The 24,212-nt window shown below is 42.3% G+C and overlaps 1 protein-coding gene across 12 annotated transcripts in view; it reads left to right on the top strand.

The window, feature by feature from the left end:
- The first annotated feature begins 918 nt into the window (after positions 1 to 918).
- RHBDD1 (rhomboid domain containing 1) overlaps positions 919 to 24,212 on the top strand; it is a 137,940-nt gene continuing 114,646 nt past the window's right edge. For 2 of the 12 annotated variants that reach the window (XR_005783237.1, XM_040450838.1), the window contains exons 1-3: positions 920 to 1,062; positions 4,823 to 5,061; positions 6,437 to 6,578. The gene's annotated coding sequence lies outside the window, so the exon portion shown is untranslated. Of the gene's footprint in view, positions 1,063 to 2,138; positions 2,211 to 4,822; positions 5,062 to 6,436; positions 6,579 to 11,381; positions 11,615 to 16,777; positions 16,977 to 23,350; positions 23,519 to 24,212 lie in introns of those variants that run through there. The other 10 variants (XM_040450851.1, XM_040450849.1, XM_040450842.1 and 7 more) reach the window with 9 other exon arrangements.

The raw sequence follows: 24,212 nt of genomic DNA, 5'->3' as shown, positions 1-24,212 counted from the left end.
AACAGTAACAAAAGACAAGACTCGCTACACACAGCTGCCACAACTTCCAATAAGTACAGACCAGCATACCACCACCTGCCTTTGGAAGGCAGGTCTTCCCCTTAGTTACTAGAAAGTTCCATACCAAAGAGTAGGCCAGCCTCTTGGTATTGCAGAAAAGAAATACAACATTACTACATTGAACTTAACTCTTACAACTGAACCTAACACTTGTTCTAGGATAGAAGCATAATTCCTAAAACGGCTTCATAGGAGACCTCCATCGAAATACCTAACACCAGAAGCCCCTCAATGGGCAAACAGACTAAGAAATGCGAGCTCCGGGCTAAGCTTGGGGAGTGGGCAGCACCCCCAGGGCCTTGTTTTGGTGGCCTACTTAGTAACCACGGGGTCCACCAGACACGGACGCTCTGGTGCGGTGTGCCGCTAACTCACGAAGGTGGGAGTTTCTGTCACTCCCACCAGCACTTCACGGGCAGGGTCCGACTACTCCACGCAGCAGCAGGACCTCGCGGTACGGATGGGACCCCAGAAGACCAGTTTCTCAGCCGCCACCTGGCCCCCTCGCCGGGGGTCCCCCACGTCCGGTCCCTCGAAAGCAGGCCGCTCCTCTGCTTTACGCGCGGTGGGCGACCAACAGTTACGGTCCCAAGGAAGATCATCCACGTTCTACTCGGTGCTGGTGCTGGGAGGATGGGGCCGGGATACAAGTCCCCCACCCCCACCCCCACTGCGCTCAGCAGCGGACCCTCTCCAGCGAGGCCCTCGAAACCTGCCCCAAGCCACTGCCACCGCACGCGGTGCGCACGTCCATCCCGGGGCGGCGAAGAGCGGGGAGGCGCGCAACTGAGCATGCGCAGAGGGAGGCTGTCCGGCCCGCTTTACGACCCTCCCCACCCCAGCCCCGCCCCTCCCGCTCTGCTGTGCAAGCCGCGGCGCGAGGTCGCCCACGCTCCCTTCTCCCCGCCCTGTGGGTCCCGGGCAACCGGAGTGTTCTGGCGCCCGTGCGTGATGACGTACACGCGCGCCAAGACGTGGGGACGCAGACGGGCCGTAGAGAGCGTGAGTTTCCGCGTCTGTTTGGCCCCCCTGGCGTCGCTGGTTCTGCCTGGTGTCGCTTCGCCCTTTCCCAGGGTCGTGGCGCCGGGTTGGGAGCGGGTGCCGGGCGCCTCCAGTCGGCGCTTTCCCCGGGCCGGGCGGGGAGGGGGTGGGGTTCGGGTTGGAGGCGCGCTTCCGCATTCTGAGCACCCTGGGCAAGTCCCAGAGGCGGAAGGGTGCTTCCCGTCGCGAGTCTACCGAGTCAACCGGGTTGGGGGTGGGGGGGAGGGTCCTGTCGTCTGCACCCTGTCTGATCCTGGTGACGACTGCCCTGGCAAGGATGTGCTCGGAGGATGGATGGGCTGGGCTCTGTGGGGGTTTTAAAAGCGTCCTTTCGAAAGCAGGAAGTTTAAAGTGACGTTGCATCATCAGCAACAACTTGCAGTTTCAGGTAACGGGAGAATAACTTCGTTTCTCCCAGCAAGTGTGTGGCCGACACAACCCTAACCTAAGAAGTGGTGTTTCTCTTAATAGGGGATAGGAAATCCGCCTGTGAATGTAACCCTTTTTCTCGTCACACTTTAAAAACCTGTCCAAAAATGGATCACATGCTTTCTTTTGTCCAAACTAAGCAATAACTTTTGAAGACTCAGGATTGCTTATTAGGAATTATTGTATAGTCATGACTTAATCATCGCGTTGTGTAGGTCTCTTTGCAGGACATTCAGTGACAGCTGTACTTTGCCTCTTTTAGTTCTCTGCAATTACTTCTTAAAAGTCTTAAGTCCCACATTTCTTTTTTTTTTTTTTCCCAGTTCCAATAAACTGTAAAGACTTATAATTTGCTGCTGACACGGCAGCTTGGGGAAGCAAGTAATTTTACAAAGAATAACGGTACATTGAGTTCCTAATTGTCCCCGGACTACTAGCAGCAGCATCACATGGGAACTTGTTGGAAATGCAAATTTTGGGATCTTATCTCAGACTTCAATCAGAAATCTATTCTAACATGCTTTCCAGTGGATCCCAATGTACCTGGGTGCTTACGTTGTTAAGTATTGCTGTCATGATAAAGAGTTGCTCTTGTGAAGTCACAGAACGTACTTGGAATCCAGGTGAAGCCTTTCCTAGGTGTAAGATCTTGGACAAGTTAGAGGCTTCTTCACAGGGCTGTGAGTATTCAGTGTGAAAATGCAGGGAAAGTGTTTGAGACCCTTGGGTGGTTCACTTGGGTAAGCCTCTGACTTCACTCAGGTCATGATCTCATGGTTTGTGGGTGTGAGCCCAGGAGGGCATTGTATTGACAGCTCAGAGCCTGGAGCCTGCTTCAGATTCTGTGTTTCTCTCTCTCTCTCTCTCTCTCTCTTTCTCTCCCTCTCTCCCTCCCTCCCTCTCTCCCTCTCTCCCTCTCTCCCCCCCCACTCGTTCTCTCTCTTTCTCAAAACTAAATAAACATTAAAAAAGAAAAAATTCAGGGAAAGTGTTTAACACTAACACACATAGAAAACACTCAAAGATGAGATGCTGTTTAATAGCTCCTTCGAACTGCATGAAGTTTGAGGCGCCTGGGTAACTCGGTTAAGCATCTGACTTCGGCACAGGTCATGATCTCACGGTTTGTGAGTTTGAACCCCTCATCTGGTTCTGCACTGACAGCTTGCCAGCTCCAGCTCAGAGCCTGCTTCAGATTCTGTGTGTCCTTTCTCTGCCCCTTCCCCGCTTGCACTGTCTCTCGTTCTCTCTCTCTCAAATAAACATTAAAAATTACAAAAAAAAATTGTATAAGTTAAATACACACATAGATTGTGCTGGAAGTATTTTCATGGGGTTAATTGTGAATTGCAGTGCCTGACTATTGTGACCACAGCTTACAGGGCATTTTGTTTATTTCTGGATCCTAGTAATAGTCTATATAATTAAGATCGTTGGATGCAGGATATTTAGTTGAAGGTTATAGCAGTACTTGCTAATACCCACACTACTGGGGCTGTAGTAGTTTTTTGTTTCTTGTTTTTTGTTTTTTTAAAAGTAGATGTTCTGCCCAGTGTGGGCCTTGAACTCACTACTCTGAGATCAAGAGTCACATGCTGTACCCCCTGAACCAAGCAGGTGCCCCGGGACTGAGTATTCTTAAGAATGACATAACTAATTGTGTTAAGGAATGGATTTTGGTGTTTTCAGCTTAATTATACCTTCTTTTGACCCAGAACTTGGTAAAGAAGTAGGGTGGATACCCAGAGTAAGCCTTAGCTAAGGAGATGAGAGGTGTTAATGACTTGCAAGCAGAAGATGTTTCTGTGCTTATCTTTCTTTCCCACGTGGCACATAGCTCCACCAGCAGAGACCTCGTACTAACCACCCCCTGTACCTCTATTCTGGAAGCACTGTGGGACCAAGGTTAAGTGTGCCTTTCGCCTGCTGGGGTTTTTTTTTCCCCCAGATTGTCAGTTGCAGTAACCTACAATTCTTCCCTTTTCAGGGGGCCAGTGTTGGGGGGGGGGGCGGGTGGCGATATTTAGGATTTGAGGCAGTTGCCATAAAACCTAAACTCATTCCAGTGTTGAGGAGTGTCACTGACTCACCATGGCATACACAACATGTCACTTTGATTAGTGCACACTGCTTCCGAACCACACCATGGCTCCTAGATACTGTGTGTCAGAGTTTTCAGATAAACATGAGTCACTTTGGATATCAGCTTCTACAAATAATTTTGTTAATACCACCGCTAAATTAACACTGTCCCATCATGAAACATTCAGTTTTCAATGGCCCCCACATTTTCTACTTCTCTGTATTAGAGCGGCAGACTCATAGTAGTGGTTTTGGTCACGTCGAACCTGCTTTGAACTTTGTCTCTGCTACTTAACTGAGTTCTTTAGACAAATTAACATCCTCTTAATTTCCTTTTTTATAAAGTAGAAGTCATGGTGCGTACCTACCTCAGGACTTTGCATTAAATGAAATAAAGTGCAAAACGTGAAGGCATAGAGGTTCAATAAATGCTGCATGTTGGGACAGGGGAGAAAAAGATAGTTATCACCCCCAAACTTACCTTATTTCCTCATGCCATCTTAATAAATAAATTTTTGTTATTAGCTAACTGTACTGCTTTTCTTTTCAAATGGTAAAATCCTGAAGTGAAGAGTCAAAGCTTTCACATTATTATGAGTGGGAGAAGGCAAACGTGAAAAAGGTGAAAACTCTAAAACCTGGTAGAAAAACACTATCTTCAGTGTGATCACCACAACAGAGCAACTTCCATAAATTGTTTTGGGTGTTTATTGGAACTTCAAGGTCCATTGAGCTTGAGGTCCATTGATTAATATTTAAGTATCTTCAGTTAGTTAACCAGGACAGTCAGCTAGAGAAGGGCCAGGATGTTCCAGGAGACGGGACAGCACTGAAAACGCATTATACATTATGTATCATTTTTAAAAAAGTAATAATACCACGTATTTTTGTCTATATATTACATATGCCTATGTGAGCGTGGAAAATACTTGAAAGGAGCCAGAGCAGGTCATAATTTTGCTTACTTGGCAATGTATTATAATATGGAGGTGGGGATAAGTAATCTAACGGTGGTACATTTATGTAAAGTTAGATACATGCATGTATGTGTAAACATTCTTTTTATAAACCATTTAAAAGAAATGATGCTTTAAAGAGATAGATTCCCTTTTATGCTGTATTTCTAATCATGTAAGCAGTGGTCTTTAGATTTTGTTTTTGTTTTTTTGTTTTTGTTTTTGTTTTTGTTTTTGTTTTGTTTTGTTTTTAGGAGGCAACCCTCTTTAGCTGAATCTTACCTGAAGAGCTCAGGAGCTGAGAGGCCTTAAGAGAGGTTGAAGGGCACAGTTCTGCCTGCTGGTGCTCATCTTGAATCTTTTGCGGTGACATTCTGAGGCATGTCGCTGGAACCCTGGAATCCAGGACATTGGGTGTGAAACTCTTCATCTGTGGGATAGAAATCCTCAAGAGATGAGTTCTCTCTAAGAAGTCCTTGCAGTAAGAATTATTGTGAGTGAGATTCACAAACTTGTTCTGAAGACAGCTCCCAGGGTTTTCAGCCGTGTCAGATGTGTGTATGACTTCTCATGCACAGGAGCAAGTGGCTGTTAAAAAAAGAGAAAGCATCCAGCCTCCAGTCTGGCCCGTACTTTACAAAATAGGAGTCTATGCACACATTTTGAGAAGTCCTCTCAGTTTTTATTTTATTTTTTTGAGCCCTCTAAGCCATGACAGCTGTATCACTGTTAAAGCTATTTAATATTTTAACTGGCTGTTGTTTAGCATTACAGATGACTTGAGGAAAAAGAAACAAGAAGTCAGTGGAAATACATTACTTGTGTTTACAGTCCCTCTGTTTTTTGTTGTATGAAAGCAGCTGGTTTGCAATTTATATGGTAAAGGGTTTTTCTTAAGGAGTTAATTTTTAGTTAATAGTGAGCTTTCATAAGAAAAATAATCTCAAATGCTGAGTATTTGTCAGATTGTTATTAATAGGAGTGGTAGTAATATCACATTGTCTTTTTTCACACATTGAGGAGGGTTTCCTGGTGACAGCTGGAGTGTGGGGGAGGGGGAGTCACTTTCAATCAGCCAGCTGCTCTGTGCAACATCATGATGGCAATATTTCAAAGCCTGTGGGATAATTTTGGCTGTATTCAGAAAAGAAAATGTGTCAAATTTCTGGGAAGCGATAGATAGTGTACAAGAGCCGTATAAGAGCCCTTTGGGATCTAGATGATAGTCAACGAACAATGGTGTGCATTCAGGTTTGTGTGTTGGTGTTATTTTACCATCCAGTTTCTTGGACATTGTTACATGCACATCATAATTATAAAGCAATAAAGTCTAGTCCCATGGGGGGAAAGGCTCATTACTTTATGGAGAGGAAGGGAGATTGGAAAACAAACTTTGGGAGTGTGCTACGTGCTTTCACATAATATGCTATCTCATTTATTCTTCACAATGACTCCAGTAAGTAAGTGGAATTTTTCTCATCTATGGATAAAGAAGCAGACGCTCAGCAGGATTGATTATATGATTTGCCCAAGGCCACACACTAGTAAACAATGGCATCCATATTTGACCCCAAATCTGGCTTCAGCTCCAGGAATGTTCTCATTATACCAACAGCTGTTTCTGCATGGTGTAAACTTGCTTATGCATTTTTAATCCAAAGTCACAGTATCAGGATAGTTATGAATGAAATTTATATACATATTACAATGACTTCAACTTTATATAAATAATATATAGGGGTGTGTGTACGTGCTTGTGTCAGTCAATGTGTGATGGCAGCTCCTCCTAATTTTGGATTTTTTTTTTCCTTGATGGAGTCTCTCGGGCAACAGTGAAAGAAACTTTGCTACATTTTTTTATGTTACAGAGACCAGCAATTCACAGTCATGGTTGTAATGAGTCAGTTTGATTCCAACTTTGAGCAAATGTAGGAATAAATACTGTGCCTACTGCCCATGTAGTCTCTTCCTTCGTACCAAAGTATTCAAGATTTCCTTGTTTCTTTCAAGGTATGTTAATTTTGTATCAAAAAGGGACTTTTTGGCTTTCCAGATTTTTAGCTTGTAGCTATTATGTCTGCCAAGTGATGACTTAAATCCTGTGTGTGTGTGTGTGTGTGTGTGTGAGAGAGAGAGAGAGAGAGAGAGAGAGAGAGAGAGATGACTCTCCTGCTTTTGATGATGAGTTTCATGGATCATTTCATCTCCCTCCCCATTGCCCACGGGATAGTGCCTGCCCAGTATTTTCTTTCTTTCCTTCCCCCACACCCCATACAAACCCTTAAAACTTATTTTTGCTCTTTTCTAAACATTCTGTGCACATTTATATGCATTCATATTTTCATTCTTTATCGCACTGTAGTGTCACTGTTTGTATGTCTGCCCTCTAGACTGGTTGCCTGAAAGGACACTAATTCTCAGATATTTATTAAATGATACAGACAGTGAGATGTAAAATTATATACTCAATGCTTTTACTGCTATAGTTCCACATTCATTGGTTTTCTTCTTTGGGCTCACAATTAGAGAAATGTGATGACTAATGTCTATTAATGAATTACATAATGGTGAAACACAGGTAAAGCCACAGAAGAGCATGCAGGATACTCCCATGATCCTTTCTAAAGGCTCTCAGGTTGAAGAAGCCTCTTATTCAGTTCCTTCCTTCCTTCCATTTTTCCTTCCTTCCTTCCTCCCTTCCTTCGTCTTTTCTTCCTTCCTCCTTCCTTCCTTGTCTCCTTCCTCTTTCCTTTGTTTTTTTTTTTTTTCATTTTGTTGATGAATCTAAATGATTCGTTGTCCCAAAGTCCTAGTCAGAAGTTTTCATGAAGTGGTAACGTTTTATTAAATGGACAAACTAGTCTTATTTTCAGTGAAGAAGAAAGGCAGGGAGTATAGGTTGAAAATCAATAATTAGATATATTCTTTAAAATCATCAACCTTGTATAATTAGAAGACAAATTTTAGATCATCCATTTTTCCTTTTGTGATTACATTCTTCATCCAGGGTCCCAGTTTAAGTTTATTTATTTTTGAAAGAGAGACAGAGGGTGAGTGGGGGAGGAGCAGAGAGAGAGGGAGACACAGAATCCAAAGCAGGCTCCAGGCTCTGAGCTGTCAGCACAGAGCCTGATGTGGGGCTCAAACTCATGAACCGTGAGATCATGACCTGAGCTAAAGTCGGACGCTCACCGACTGAGCCACCCAGCTGCCCCAACCAGTGTCCAAGTTTAGACACTTAGTAGATGACTTTGAGAGGACTTTGCCTTATTTATGCAGAAGTTGCTCTTGTTCTCACGTCCTTAGCCAGCTGTGCTCTTCTCTCGCTAGGAATAGCATGGCTGGAACAGACCTTTGAGATACTGCTTCTATATGCATCATGTTTTGGTTCTCCCACGGACTTGAGTGAGGTACCAGGAGATGAGAGCTGGTGATGCTTGAATGAGACTAGGGTCTGCTTGCCAGCCCTTGGCAAATGTAGCGTTTTGGGGAGTGTTCTTTGCAAACAACAGAAAGTGAGTTAACTATGGTATCCAGATAGCTTATTCGAAAACAAGAGATTTGTTGGAAGTCAATGGGTAGCTCAGAGAATCAACAGAAAACCAAACAACCAAGCCTTGGTAAAGGAGAGTAGCCAGGTGAGCTCTCAAGGTTTAGGTAGACTCAGTGGACTTGAAGGATATCTTTAGGTTGAGGCTCCAAATATCAGTTCCAGGTGTTGTTGGTCTTTGTATCTCTGCACAGGTTTTAGATTCCAGGGAGAGAGTTATTATTCCAACTCTGGTCACCATCACCCTTGAATCAGTGTGGGAAAGGAAAACTTGGCCCCCCCCCCCTCCGTCCCCACCAGGACCACATCCGGTAAGGCTGGGAGGCAACTTCCTGTTCCTGAAAGAATGAAGTATTGATGCTGTCCGGCAGGCCAAAGCTCCAAGCCGACCCCACCACCTGCTGCTTAGTGGCCGTCCCATGTGCTTTGTGGGCACATAAACAGCATCTCTGAAGTCAGGCGTGCTCCTCTCCCCCTTGACTTGTTCCTGTGCTGGGAGGATTTCAGTCACATGAATAATTCATTACCAGTTCTTACACAGAGATTAAATGGGGGGATGGCGAGCACTTTTTCATGGACTTTAGGCAGATAAACAAAGAAATCTGGCACAGAGCAAAGGTGAGCATGGAATTTACTTGAATCCTCTAGAAGGGAGTGATGGGGAGTATTGCAGCTCTGCATGTGTCTCCGGGTTAAGGACCTACGTCTGAAGGGCTGTCAGTCGGAGAACTTTAATGAGCCCTCATTACACTAAGACGTGTAGTCTGTGAGAGAAGGGACCGACTTATGATTGATACTGGAAATCATAAGTGGTGAAGGATCACAATTGGAGTTGGCACTAATTTCCCCTCACCGTGGAGCAAAAGTCAAGATTATATACAAAATCCAGTGGTTTCATTTTTTTCATGTATAAAGATAATATAATCCTTTCTGTTAAGACTATAACACTCTAAAAAGGAGCAAAGGAAATAAAAATTTTGCCATCTGACATATTGAAATTTTTTTTGGAAAGACTCATTAAATTCTCAAATTATCAGATCATGTTGATGGGAACTCTGGTTTGAGACTTTGTTATAAAATTTATTTTAATTAAAAAATAGTTCCTACTTTGATGTGCCTACCACGTACCCCATCATACTGTTTTCAAAATGTACGTGGACTTGAATCATATGATATAGTTTAAACAGTGGATCATAGAAAGCCAAGAAAAATGCTAATTGGTTACTCAGTTATAAAAATACTTGAAAGGTATTTAAAATTTTTAATCTTAGGTCTTTATTTGTTTATATGGATTAAAAACACTATCACTTCCCAATTTATGATTTGATAATACGTAATCTCATTTAATCCTCATGAAACCCAGTGAGCCTGCATTATGTCCTTTTACAGGTGAGAAACTGGTGATCAAATACATTTTCTAAGGCATATTGTAGAGCTCTCACCAAAGACCACGCCCTTAACTACTGTCCTATACTACATACGTCTATATTGCTGGCCCCGTATATCTTTTTGACAAAAAGCATTGGGACGTTTCTTTTCCCAAAGCCTGTTTACCCTGTTTCCTGACAACTTCGTTATGTTCAGAAACTGTTCAGATGTGTTATATCAGCCATCACCTTGTGCTTCTGTTTGCTGTGAATGCGGCAGCAGCTCCCACGTTGCAGCTGTATGCCCTGTGAAGCCTTTTGTCCTTTATGTCTGAGAGTAGCCTGACAACCTTTCATGTTGAATTCAGCAAGATTGCTTTTTATTTAACAAAGCTGAGTGTTGCTTTGTAGGTGAAAAATAATTAAATGCTTTTAAAGATGTATTTGATTAACTGGAAGCTGATCTGTGTAAATTAATTATAACTATAATGATGTCATAGCCTTGTCTTTTGTTATTAACCAGGTAATTGACCAGAAGTTTGGAAGCTTATTGTAACTGACAGTTAGTGGTTTGACCTTGTGTGCTGTCTAGAAGTGCAACATGCACGATGCATGTAAATGCAGTTTTTTTCACTGAGCTGCATGTATTGTCAGAGCATCTGATCCTGGGTTCTTATTTTTACTCTTCCCTTCTTTGCAGAAATTGCTACACTCGAACTAGATATTATCCTGATCTCTCTTACTAAAAACATCTTGCCAAACACAAATGTGGTCCTTGAGTAATTATAATCAGAGATAATCATTGGCACATTAAGAACATATGATCAAGTAAACAAATGCCAAGATTAAAGGAATCTTGATTTTAAATTCCATGTGAGGGAAGGCAGAACAACTTTTTGTAGAGAAGACATTAAGAGGAAAAGTAAGGGCATATTTGACAGGTTGAGAGAGAATTTGTCCCCTCTTACTCTGCTTTGTCCAAGGAAGGTCAGGGCATGCATTTTAAATCTTTGAATGATGGGAGCCTCTAACTTTGGTGAGTTGGTTTAAGGATGGGATTGTAAGAATAAAACATGGAGTGGAAGTGAATAATAATGGCTGACAAGCAGCACTTGTTAGGTTAGCTGACCTCCCTCCCACACACTTTATGCTGGTGGTATAGTCAGCTATGCCAGAATGGGACACAGGCATTCCTCAAATCCTCATGCTGTGCAAAATCATGTAATAAAAACCACAGGGCTTATGGTGCAAATGGTGGCTGGAGCAAAACACTCACAAAACTTTGTCAGTTGTACATTAAAAAAAAAAAAAAAGGAACCTAATAAAATGGTAGCACAGTCACACATGTTAAATGGTTAAGAAATACATAACTACTACAATAAATATGGTACTTTGCCTTCAAAAAATCCTGAACTTTGCTTGTGAAAGTGGTTGTCAGAGGATTGGAGCTAGTGAATTATTGTCAGGTGGTAGTAGAAGGATTATCAGAAGTGGAAGGTAAGTTGTAACTGCAGATGTGATGGTGTAACTCGTAATATACTCTCTGATCTCAGGTAGGTGGTAGATGTTTGAGGTATGTAATTGGGTGCATTTGGTGAATTTCTGTGTAGCTTTCTTCAGCTGGGTGCAGTTTTCTGCTTTCACCTAATGCTTCTTGCGGATGAAATTGCACGTAATCAAATGCAAAATTTGCATTATGTTCTGTTGTTCCCTGAATATTAATTGCATTTGAACACATTTGCTTGTTACAAAGCAAGCACTGTAGCAGAGCTGACCAGGCTAATTAACTTCTACTTCTCTAATGTAGTTCGAGCATTTACGCTAACAGCACATGCATGCTGTTTCCTGTCTTAAAAATATCTTTCCTTTTTTCCACTTTCTGTTTTTCAAACCCAGGTGCAAGGGAGGTATTCTCTGATTTGGACTGATGTAACATTTCTATATTGGCACATACTTGTACATTATTTTCCTGTTTTTAAAACGGGCTGGGTTCAGAAATGACACAAGACACGAGTGAAGGCGGAGGAAACAACTAAATGGCCAAGTGGTTCTCAGCAGGAAAAAGCATATCCATTTATTAGGAGAAATTAAGCCTCTTCTAGCTCTGATGGGATTTTGCACAAGGAACAGTAAGTTTGAATGATGTTTTACAATAATGTGAAGATGATTCCTATGTGACAGTCCCTTGGGTGAGACCGATGTCAAGTCTTCTAATAATATGCAGGTGCATTTATGCAGAAGTCATTCTTCAAAGGCAAAGTGAATGATGTGACCATGATTTTGGAGATTTGGTAAAACACAGGGCTAAGAGTTGAGATAGTGCTCCTTTATTCGAGCAATTCTTAAAAGGTAGAAAAGATATTTTTGCCTCTCTGTGGCTTGTCAGATTAAACCTTACTTTGTAGGACAGGACTGGGGGAGATGGCAGAATGCTAACCAGGGTGCACTTCACACCTGTCCCCCCAGTCCTGCCGCAGACCCACACTTTCCAGAGTCCTAGCTAGCAAAGTGCCTGGCACTGGTGGGAGAAAGTCAGAGAAGGCGTGGAAGGCTTTTGATCCTCTGGTTCTCTCTTTGTATAGCATATATATATTCCACAGTGAGAAAAAAAACAACATTTAGGTTATTGTTACTTTTTTGTCTTTAACTGGATTTTTAAAATTGATTTTTTGTTTTTGTTGGCTATGACTGTGATAGTTACCAAAAGAAGTGGGGTATTTGAATGTTACTTTGTATTACTTTCTTAAATATAGATCAACAAATTGTCTTGTATCAAGAAAACAATTAGATTTGGGGTGCCTGGGTGGCTTAGTCAGTTGTGTGACTTCAGCTCAGGTCACATGATCTTGCAGTCCATGAGTTCAAGCCCCACGTTGGGCTCTGTGCTGACAGCTCAGAGCCTGGGACCTGCTTCAGATTCTGTGTCTCCCTCTCTCTCTGCTCTTCCCCCACTCATGCTCTGTCTTTCTCTCTTTCAAAAATAAATAAATGTTTAAAAAATTAAAAAAACAAAAACACTTAGGTTTGATAGAGTAAAAGTTTTCTGTAGTGAGATTTTCTATATTTGAAATAATTTCAAAATTCATATACATTTTGGTATGTTTAATGGAAGTCATCAACTGCCCTTTCTTGGGAAAGACTATTCTTTATGCTGAGATTATGTCCTTCCTGATTTTTTTGGTGGTCAAGTATCATATCTTTTATTGAAAGGTGACTTCTTATTTCAGCTCTGACATGTAAAGAGTTTGGAAATTGTCATCCCTCTCCTCACAACAGGACAAAAGCTGAACAAATTGAAAATCAAGATTTTATAGATCTGTCAGAGAACTGAAGATATAAGGCAGACTGTCACCCCCAAATCTTAGAGGCTCATATTGAAAGTCATAGTCAAGTTCATTCCTGTAGGAGAGGAAAAAATTCTGTTCCCTTCTATGCTCCTGGGTTCTCCAGTTGGAGCCCTGTAAACCAGACTGACAGAAGACAGATCAGCAAGAGAAAAACAAAACAAGTTTATTAGCATGTGTGTTGTGTATATATTTGGGAGTACACAGAGATGAGTAACTCAGGGGGATGGTTAGAACTTGGGCTTATATAGCATTTTAACAAAAGAACAACACGTCCGTGGAGAAGTGACAAGACAAAGGAAAAGGACTTTAAGTTTCTGTAGGAGGCAAATATGTGGGCAATTAATGGAAGATATGGGCTAATTAGCAAAGTTTGTTATGTATATTTCATGGGTGTCCAATCAAAGGTTGTCCCAGATTAACTTTTGTGTTTCCTTGAAGATACGGAGGGGAATGCCTGCAAATTCATGTCCACCTCTTAGGTAAATAGAAGAGGGCAAAGGACTTTACTTGTATTTGCTTCTTCTCAATTGCCTTCAGCTCAGAAAAAAATCTTCATGCCAAGTGGCATATATTGGTGGCATATTCTGCTTCCCTGCAATTAGCTTGTTTGGAACTGAGGTCACTGAAGGTAGTAACTATTAGAACTATTTAAATAGTAACTTCCATGATTTGCTGGAGTCTAAGTGTAGACTATCTTGAGAGTTAAAAACTCTCAGCTTTTCTGCAGACAAACCTGACTCATCATTTCATTTTAATAACAGAGACTAGAGCCGGATTATCTCGTGGTTAAAATTTCTGCTTGTCTATAAAATGGGGAAATAATAATAACAGTGCCTGTTCTTAAAGTTTGGAGGATCGAATGGGATACGTGAAATAAAACTAAGAATTTAGGAATGAGTTTGGTGTCTTTATCTAAAGGAAAACAACCCGTGGATTGGGAGGTACAGTGCCTAACAAGCAGTGAACCCTCTTCTTTGAGGATTTTGGGCAAGCCGGAATGTGATAGGACATTACAAGAGGCAATGTGGAAGCGGGGCATGATTGGCTAGGGGGCGGGGATATCCTGATGAGGCTGGTGTGTTCTGTTTTCTAGGGTAAGATAAGCTAGCTGCAGCTAAAATGGAGGATCGTTAGTGGTGGTCAGGTTTCCTTGACAGTAAGGCGTTTCTTGTAAGTGCAGGCTGGCTGAGGTCTAGGTTTGTGATCTGGGTCAGGCCACGAGCGTGGCCTCCAGTTGTGGGTCCTGATCTGTGAATTAGTTTTATCAGATAATAGCACACTGGTAAGGTTGGAGAGCCGTACTTCCAAAGACGAACTGGTAATATGTGTGTGTAATTTTGGCCAGTGATTTGACTTTTCTTTTTGACCTCTATTTTAGAAAAACCAGCAATCAATAGAAAATGAGTATTTCTATTGAAGTCATTAAAACAATAGCTAAGATTTAAGGAGTGTTGACTGTGTGCTTGGCATTAGTTTAAGCACTTTGATGTTTTAAGTCATTTAATCTTTACGTTTAGCCATTATTACTACCACTCCATTTTACGTAGTGGGAAGCTAAGGCTTGGTTTAGCTGCCTTGCATAAAGTCACACAGCACACGGCTGAAGCCAGTCAGTGGGACCAATTTAGACTGGAGTGTGTGCTCTCAAACCCCAAGACACCCTGAAAACACGCAGCTTGGAGGATATGATAACTGGGTCTGGGGAAATCCTATTGACAGTTGTGGGCCATCCATTCAGAGAGCATTGTGGGACATCAGTGTTGTGGTCAGGGAGCCTGCCGATGAGGATCCTGGTGGAGAGCTGGGCTGGCAGTTGAGGAGGAATTGAATGGGTTAGGAGGAGTAGAAAGAAATGTGTCGCGGAGCAGGGAGTGATGCTAGGAGGGCCCTTCCTACATCCCCTTCATCCATTCTGACAGACTTCTAGCTGTCAGGACCTGCTAGGACTCAAACACTAGCCTCTGAGTGTTTTCTCTGGCCCCTGACACTTGCTTTGCCAGGTATCACGAGCCACAAGTGACAGTGAGGTAAGGCAGACTCTCAGCCCTTTGGGTGATAGCACTGGGGCGTATCTACGCCAGCTCCCAGACTTCCCAGTGAGATTAAGCCCCAGGCACCCATCGTGATGGCTGGCTTGATAATGCACACAGCTTTGGCTGCTTTGCCTTCCCTGGTTTGCTTCCCTACTGGCCTCCTGGTCAGTTGCCTCCCAAATGAATTATCATAAATCCCAAACGTGTGGCTTCCCAAATAAATTACTTGCACAGAGACCTTTGTCTCAGTGTCTCCTTCTGGGGGAAGCCCAAACAATGTATAATAATACCAGAACAAGTTGTTACAGTCATCAAGAGAATTCTAATTAAATCCTCATACCAACCCATTTTATAGATGGGAAAACTAAGGCATGGATTGGTGTGGTACTTTGCTCAAGGGAATAACACAGGTAATAAACAGACCAGATGGGTGATCTGATCCAAGGCAGCCGTCATAACCTCTGCTTGTGCTGAGCAAAGACCTAGAGGCAGGCGTGACCTGATCAGACAGCTAGGCATAGGAGAGTAACAGAAGTTACTCAGAGTTTTAAGTACTCAGAGTTTTAAGTTTCACAATCCCAAGGGCTTCAAGGGAGCGTCTTGGCAGGGGTCTCTTGTTCTGCCATTACAAAGCTGCACAAAGGGTTTCTTTCTTTTAGACGTCGCTTGGGTTGGATTTATGAGCTCAGAATGCCCCTCATCTGGATTTTTGCACGTTGATGTTTTCCCTAGAGTTGGGGAGGTACAGAGAGAAATGAGGCCTGGTTGCCCTTCTGAGGGACCACCATCTGGGGCTTGCACATGGACGTGTTTGATTGTGGGCAGTTTATCGCAGAGAGGACCTTTACACCACCCCCCTTTCCCAATGATCTTATCCCTGAGAAATTCAAGGCAAGGTGACTTAAGACGCTCTGTGTCTGTTTATGATTTTCCAAATGGCCCTCCCTTGATTCCAGTGAAAATGTTTGAAAGCCACCCAGCAAATGGGCAACAGTAAATGAGTAAAAATATTTGTGTGCACAGAAGGACTCCTGCTGGGGCACCTGGGTGGTTCAGTTGGTTGAGGTCCGACTCTTGATTTCAGGTCACGATCCCAGCCAGAGTTGTGGGATTGAGCCCCATGTCGGGCTCTGTGTTGAGTGTGGAGACTGCTTAAGATTCTTTCTCTCTCTCCCTCTGCCTCTCTCCCCTGCTGGCACTCTTCTTTGTCTTTCTCTAAAATAAAAAAATAAATAAATAAGGAGGACACCAGCTTACTGTAGAGTCATATAGTCAGACTCTTCTGGTGACCATGACAGAATAAAAACTGGATCATTCTGTAGAACTGTTTTATGTTTCTGTAAATCTGTATCCTTAATCACCCTGTGGAGTGAAGCACTGTTACCTCTCTCATTTTGTGCAGGGAATAATCAGAGCAGCTTCCTGACTTGTTTGAAGCAAACAGTTGTGTGCACTTTGTCTTTTTCTTTCTCTGAGCCTAATAACTCTGCCTCGCCTGTGGTAGATGGTCAGTGTGTTGTTTGTTGACTGATCACATGGGTGACCTGGTTAAAATGTAGCCCCTTCCAGGGTGCCTGGGTGGCTCCGTCAGTTGAGCGTCCGACTTCAGCTCATGGTTCATGAGTTGGAGCCCCGCATCAGCCTCTTTGCTGTCAGCCCTGGGCCTGCTTTGGATCCTCTGTCCCCCTTGCTCTCTGCCCATCCTCCATCCGTGTTCATGTGCACATGTGCGTGCCCTCGCTCACGCTTTCTCAAAAATAAATAAACATTTAAAACAATTAGCCTCTTCCAGGCTAGGATGCAGTTAAACTTTCTTCTCCCAGGCGGGATTGATCGATTTCTCTCTGATCGTGTGCCTCTCTGTGTCTCTTTCTCCATCTGCCTCAGTCTCCATGTTTGGTGCATGTGTTTGGAGAGAACCGTTCGGTCTTAAGACTGGACTCAGACTTTCGGAGCTTTGTGTGCCCCAAAGCAACTTGATGATCCAACTCAGCCTAATGAGATGGATGTTCTTGGACATTCAGGACCCCAAAGCTAGGAGCAGACGTGGGATGAGTAGAACCAGGACCGTGGGCAGAAGCAGGAGAGGACGTGCTACCTCGCCGGGAAGGGTTTCTCTGGTTCATTTTCATCCTCTTCATGCTTTTTACCTAAGGTTTTCAAATTGCCAGGGGAATCCCCAGCATATTGCTCGTCACTAGCAAGGCCTTGTCTTTTGCTTTCACTTTGACAAAGTCCTTCGTTCCTGGGAGCATATTATGAATCTTAATTTCCTCCACTCCGTGTAAATAAACTGACACACCTAGCTGTTCTGTCATCATTGTTGTTGAAACTAATTGAGAGCGTTTCCTAAATCTGTAATTCCTTTCCTGAGTCTCTTGCCTGTATGTGAAACCAGCTCATTGTCCCCGCAAGCCGGAGACTTTTCCAGAGGTTTGCTAACATGGGGCCCCATTATAGAGCCAGAGAAGACGATGATCTTGAGCCCCAGCTTCCTAGAAGGGCGTGGCCCAGTTCTGGAGCCCCCGCCCAACTACTGCTTCAACAGCACATCTGTGCCCAAGATCACTGAGTCGGATGGGACAGTGGAGGAGTGGCAGACTGGTAGACAATGAGGACAGAGACCCGGTCGCCCAGCACGATGATCCAGAATCACCCGACACCTTCAGCCCCCGGTGAAGCTGTTTCCGTCCTCAGCCAGTCCTCAGGGAAGTAGAAAAACTTGGTTTTTGTTGTGGTGGTGTTGGTGGCTTTTTATTTTCTTGTTTTATCTTTTTTTTTTTTTTTAATTTTTTTTTTCAACGTTTATTTATTTTGGGGACAGAGAGAGACAGAGCATGACCGGGGAAGGGGCAGAGAGAGAGAGGGAGACACAGAATGGGAAGCAGGCTCCAGGCTCTGAGCCATCAGCCCAGAGCCCGACGCGGGGCTCAAACTCACGGACCGCGAGATCGTGACCTGGCTGAAGTCGGACGCTTAACCGACTGCGCCACCCAGGCGCCCCTTCTTGTTTTATCTTTTACTTCTTAGGCCTTTCTATCCTCCTCCTTAATGACTGGGCCAGGATGGAAGCTGAAGTCTTCTGTCTAACCTTGTGTACCTCTTAGGTGAAATCGACCAAACCTTTGTGAACCTTATCACCCCCTGAATATTGTTAAGACTCCATAGGATAGAACAGATTATCAGGTCCTGACTTGACAGTTTCTTTTGGTGATTCTATTTATTGCCGTGGGGCATGTATTTCTGTGACTCAGGGTAGGTAATTGCATCATTTGAAATTACTTTCTGATATTTAATTTCAACTTCTCTTTTCATGGCTACTACCTTAGTTCTGTCTCAGTTATTTTTGTGTGTGCAAAATAAATTTTATTAAAATGTCTGCGTGCAGCAGCTCCAGAAACTCTGATGGCTCTAGAATTTCTATATCTAAGGGTCTCAGAAGGAGAGATCTAGTTGGAAGTGGAGGGGGCGCAGGGTTGGGAGCCAGTAGCCAGGGGATGCCTTAAAGCTGTGTTTGCATGGCAAGCATGCTCTTTTAATTAGATTGTATGTTAATTTGGATTATTTGGGGGGATGATCATGAAGATTAACAGCCCTCTCCCCCAGTGGGCACCATCTGCATATTTCTGAACTGTATAAGTCTTACCCATTTTTTACCCAATCTTGTGAACATAACCCTTCTACCCTCAGCAACCAGAGTTGTTTATGTCTCAGAATTTCTTCACATTGGTTTGCTTTCTAGGAATTTTACTTTAAGATACCTGTTTACTTCTTTTGAGCTGTTAAAAATGTAATTCTCTCCTAGTAATAATTTTTGTAAATAGACATTCTATTTCAGTAACCCTCATTATTGTTGAAAGCACTATCTAACTTCAAATGTACGGCTCTTCCTTTTCTCTCTTGGTGAGATCTTTTTGTAAAAAGAAGCCCTTTGCTAAATGGTTAAGTAATGAAATCTTCACACTTATAATCACTTTTTTTTCTCATTATTGCTTGAGTTAGATCTAATAAAAGTGTACACCATATAAGTAGGGATTGAACTAAAAATGCAAAATTGTCTTCTTCCCTTTTAGTACTTAAAAAAAACGTCTCTCAAACTTGAGTTTACCCTCCAAGGAGCATTTATGTGGAAGAAAAGTAGCTGGCATTGGAAGGGTTCCTAGTCTAGTGAGTTATGTTAAAAGATATTGGGTGTGAAGCAGAACTTTGAACGACTTCCTGCACTGCATCTAGATCACAGCCTGGAATTTCCAAAGCTTTTTATTTAACCACTTACAGACATTCGAGGCATTTGTTATATGCGGTGGATGCGCAGACTTTGGGAGGGCTTGTCATAGGAACAGGCTGGGGCACCAAGGTTTGCAGTGGTGACAGACACAGATTAAGGGGCTTGCCAGATAAGCGGTACCATCTGGTGGGAGGAGCTGGATTTGAGTCCTAAGAATCCAGTTTATGAGCATTGCCATCTTGGTTTATCTGTACAGGAAAAACGGAATTTCTTTCTCTGTTTCATGGTTTCACACCGGAACTGCTGAAAGGATTTCTAGTAAACTGGGACAGTTGTGTTTGAAATGATCAGATTTAAAAACTAAGCTAGGGGATGTGTGTGAAATGCACTTTGTGACCTCTGGTGGTGAGAGCACCCCGCGTGACTATCCATGTGTGGAGAGGGTCACTTACTAAGCACCTTGGACAGAGAAACCCAGGGCTGCGGGGTGAACATCCCCTGAAAGGGCAGAATCTCCATGGAGCTACTCCTCACATGGGCAGCTCTGTAGAGTATGCTGCAGAATGGGCAGCTCTGTAGAGTATGCTGCAGAATAGGCAGCAGGATGGTCAGGTGATTTTCCTGGCAAGTGTTTGGGTAGACCAGTTAGTCAATAAACATGGAACTAAGTTTGTCTTCAGACTATTGTGAGAATTACATGAAGCAAATTACACATAACTACTTTGAAAACTGTAAATGTGTGAGATACTAGTTCTTATTGGGGAAGTATGTAAATATTTTAAGACTTTGAATCCTACGCTGAAATGCTTGAAGTTGGTCAGATGATGATGGTAAAAATGTAATACCTGCTAACACTGGTATGTTGATTATGTGTGCTTATTATGTTTCAGGCTTTGTCCTGCATGGTTTATGGACATTAGCAAGTCTATGAGGCAAGTCTTAGTAGTATTTTGTATGCATTTTATAAATGAGGGAACTTAGGCACAGACTGAGAATTTGAACAAGATCATAAAATTCCAATCAGTTGAGTCAGGATTTGAACCCAGACCATTAGGCTTCAGATTCCATTTTATTAACTATGATACTCTTCAGTCTTAGGATGATGTAGTAGAGAACATGATGGATTGGGGGCAGGGAATAACATGATAAGACTGGATTTTCAGTAAATCTAGTCAGTCATTATATAAGTGAATCAGGGGAAGAGTGCCCAGTGAGAAGGGCTTGACTTTTGGTCAGGTCTGTTACCACATAGTATATGCCTTTATTAATGGTTCCTCACTTGTCTGGAATATTCTGTTGCTTCTTGTGTTATTCTAGTGGTCTTCAATCCCATCCCCCTCAGGGATCAGGGATTCTGCCTTCCACTTGAATGATACTGATACTTAAGGCAGGCTAGTATAAACAACAGTTGGGCATTATCTCATTAAGATGTGAGCAATCTTATATTTGTTTTCATTTGGAGAGGTGGTAGATGGGGAAAAAGAGGGAGGAGGAGATCTTGTCATAAAAACCCAATGTCTGGTAGCTTAAAATGAAAACATTTTAGCCAGTTGGCATTTGGGAGATAGTGTAATGGTTGTATAGAACTAGGTAAGACAATTTCTCAGGTGGTTGTAAAGATGGAGCATATGAGGTTGGAGAACCATGGAATAAATGGAGGTCTCAGAAGCCCTCAAAAGAGGAATTGTGCTTTCAATTCCCAGTTTTTTCTGGAACAGAGACCAAGTTGTAGGTGTTTCCATGAATGAAACTTAATTACTGAGAGCGTCACATGTTCATGACTAGATCCCCGTTACCTTCTTAATATAATTTGATTTCAGTGTTCATTTTTTATTCATGAAGTCAGTTTTCATTCACTTGACTGTTTTCATCTCTTTGGATTGCTCTGGCTTTAATATGAAACAAGAGGGGCGCCTGGGTGGCTCAGTCGGCTAAGCATCCAACTCTTGACTTCAGCTCACCGTTTGTGAGATCAAGCCCCACATTAGGCTCTCTGCTGACAATGCGGAGCCTACTTGGGGTTCTCTGTCTCTCCCTCTCTTTCTGCCCCTCCCCTATTTGTGCGTGCCCCCTCTCTCTCTCAAAATAAATAAACGTGAAAAAAAAATTTTTAAAAATAAGAAAATAGAGAATCCTACTCTGATTCTTTGGCCTGATTTATTGTGACTCAGGAAGCCAGTTAACAGATCCAGGTGGCCAGAAAAATTTGTCATTTATATTCCACTTACCATTAAACAATTATGGTACTATAAGAAAGATTCTACCCTGTACCCCCAAGACTCCCCATTTACTGATCAGCTCAGATAGATGATTATTCTGGTAAATTGAATACGGTGTAAGGTGTGAAAGCCATACCATCTGCTATTACATTTAATATTTAAGTATTAAGTTAAATTTTTTTCCTAACGTTTATTTATTTTTGAGTGAGACAGAGCACGAGAAGGGGAGAGGCAGAGAGAGAGAGAGGGAGACACAGAATCCGAAGCAGGCTCCAGGCTCTGAGCTGTCAGCACAGAGCCTGATATGGGGCTTGAACCCACGAAGTGTGAGACCATGAGCTGAGCTGAAGTCAGAAGCTCAGCCGACTAAACCATCCAAGAGCCCCTAAGTATTAAGTTTTAAAAGCATAATTTACATGTTATTCATGCAACTGTGTATTGCATTTAAAAACCATATATTGCCTCTAAGCTGTATAGGCTTTTTGAAATGTATTCATATATTTGGAAAGAGGAAACAAATTACTTTGCAAGCACTTAGTTAATAAATTCTTGTCTTTCACTAAATGCAAAAATACATGTTACACTATACCATTCTCTTATTTTCAAAAATGTTTTGGAAATGTGCATTTTGTAATTTGGTTCTCTTGGGACCTAAGGAAGCTAATACCTTTTAGGGAAAATAAAATTATGCTAATTATGAAGTTTTATTGGATGACCAAAGAATTTTATTATTTTGTGCCAGACTAAAATGTTACCATCGATTGGCCTTCTAGGAAGAAGTAGAGAAAATAATTTCTTATGTTTGGATTAGAAAAGCCATGAATGATAGGATTCCTGAGAGGCTTCGAGGGGTGAGAAGAAATGGTTTAGTTCAGTTCATTCCTAGAGAAAGTAGATTGTACTAAAACCAAATAAGAAAAAAATGCATTGTGTTTTGTGTGTATTTTGACCAGCTTAGTGTGGTATTTATGATGCACTAATTTGTTGTCCATCTCTCGTAATTTAAAAAGCAGAGGAAGTGCTTATGTTTAACATAATCTGCTATTTCCATAACAGTTTTGCTTCGTTTGAAGCAATAAAACATATTAACAGTTTTGCAATATTTATTGTCACATGAGTGCCTGAGCCAGGCCCCTGCTAGTGAAGTACAGTCAGTCACATTCACTCTCAACACGATACATCCAGGGGGACCGCGGTGCTAAAATCTTGGCGTTGTAGGGGCACCTGGGTGGCTCAGTCAGTTGGGCATCTGACTTTGGCTCAGGTCATGATCTCACAGTGTTTGGCTCAGGTGTTTGAGCCCTGCGTAGGGCTCCGTTCGGACAGCTCAGAGCCTGGAGCCTGCTTTGGATTCTGTGTCCCCCTGCTCCTCCCCCACTGGCGCTCTGTCTCTCCCTGTCTCAAAAATAAAAACATTAAAAAAAATGTATATATTTTTAAATCTTGGCAGTGTAACCAAAACAATTTCTTTGTGGTTCCATCTTTCTTTCTGAAGCTTTCTTTTGACCTGAGGTTGTTAAACTGTTTCTTGGAGGGAGAGAGAGGTGCGGAGAGGAAGAAACAAAGAGAGGGGAGAGAGAGACAGAGACAGAGAGAGAGAGGACGGAGAGGGCGTGAGCTTGTCTGTATGGTTATGTGTGCCTATCAGCATGTGTTTATATTACATTTTAAGCAATGAAAATTTAGGCATTTGCTCAATGTCCTTAGTCATTAGGGAAGTCTAAGTGCCACCTCACACTCACTCAGATGGCTGTAGTGAGAAAGGTGGATAAAAACAAGTATGGTTGAGAACGTGGAGAAATTGGAACCCTCATACGCTGCTGGAGGGAATGTAAAATGGTACAGAAATGTGGAAAACACTTTACCAGTTCCTCAAAAAGTTACACATAGAGCTACCATGTGACCCAGCAATTCCACCCCTAGGTGTATATCTAAGTGAACTGAAAACATGTGTGCCTACCAAAAAAAAAAAAAAAAAAAAAAAGAAAAAAAGACACATGAACATTCGTAGCAACATTAATCCTTAGAGTCAAGAAGCGGACACAACCCAAATGTCCATCAGCTGTCAGTGGATCAGCACTGTTACCGTCAGATGCCAAATTGGGAATGTAATTTCTAACTGCTGTTTATTCTTGCAGCTTCAGGGTTCTGAATTCTTCTAGAACATTTTAACTGAAAATTGAGACCTATACCACCGTAGTAAATGGTAATGATCAAATACTTTCTGCTTTGTAAGTAGAATTGAAAATCACTGTAATTAGTTTTTCCCCTTTTTATAAAACCCCTCTCTCTGCCCCTTGAGACACATTGGTTTCCCAAGTTACGAATTCACTTTCTTTTGTTTGTTCTAGCCACTTAGTTTTTCTTATTACATACCTGTTTAATATTTAATTTCTCATTAAAAGTAAATATGGCTAATTTTCCTTTCAGTATTCCAAGAAGCCCTCCATTTCTCTCCGTCACAACTTTGATATAGTGCTGTCTAGTGTGTATGACTACATAATTCAAATGCCGTTTTTTTAATCAAATAGTCCTGGCAAAACAACCTATTAATACATTTTAAATGGATCAGAGGCTTATTTCTATAAAGTTAAGATAAATGCTGTAAACACTGTTCTGGAGCTAAAATGTAAATGGATTCATATGCATAGTTCTGTGGGGAAGGTGGTTCCAGTTTGTAGGAAAAATACTTAGAAATGAACCGATTATAGCCTTTTCAGTCAGTCTTACTTATTGCATGTGGAGTCCTTGGGCACATAACTGATTAAGCACTAACTCTATGCCAGTCACTCTGCCAGACTCTGGGTATTCGGTGGTGATCAGAACAGATAAGGTAATTCTGCCCTGGGCCATTTCTGCTGCAACCGTGGAGCTCCTGGTATGGGAGCACAGTGACTGGG

The sequence above is a fragment of the Herpailurus yagouaroundi genome, unplaced genomic scaffold (genome assembly GCF_014898765.1).
Source record: "Herpailurus yagouaroundi ecotype Mexico unplaced genomic scaffold, PumYag 202, whole genome shotgun sequence".
Lineage (NCBI taxonomy): Eukaryota > Metazoa > Chordata > Mammalia > Carnivora > Felidae > Herpailurus > Herpailurus yagouaroundi.
The sequence above is the reverse complement of the archived record's forward strand: the minus strand, read 5'-3'. Positions and strand labels throughout refer to the sequence as shown.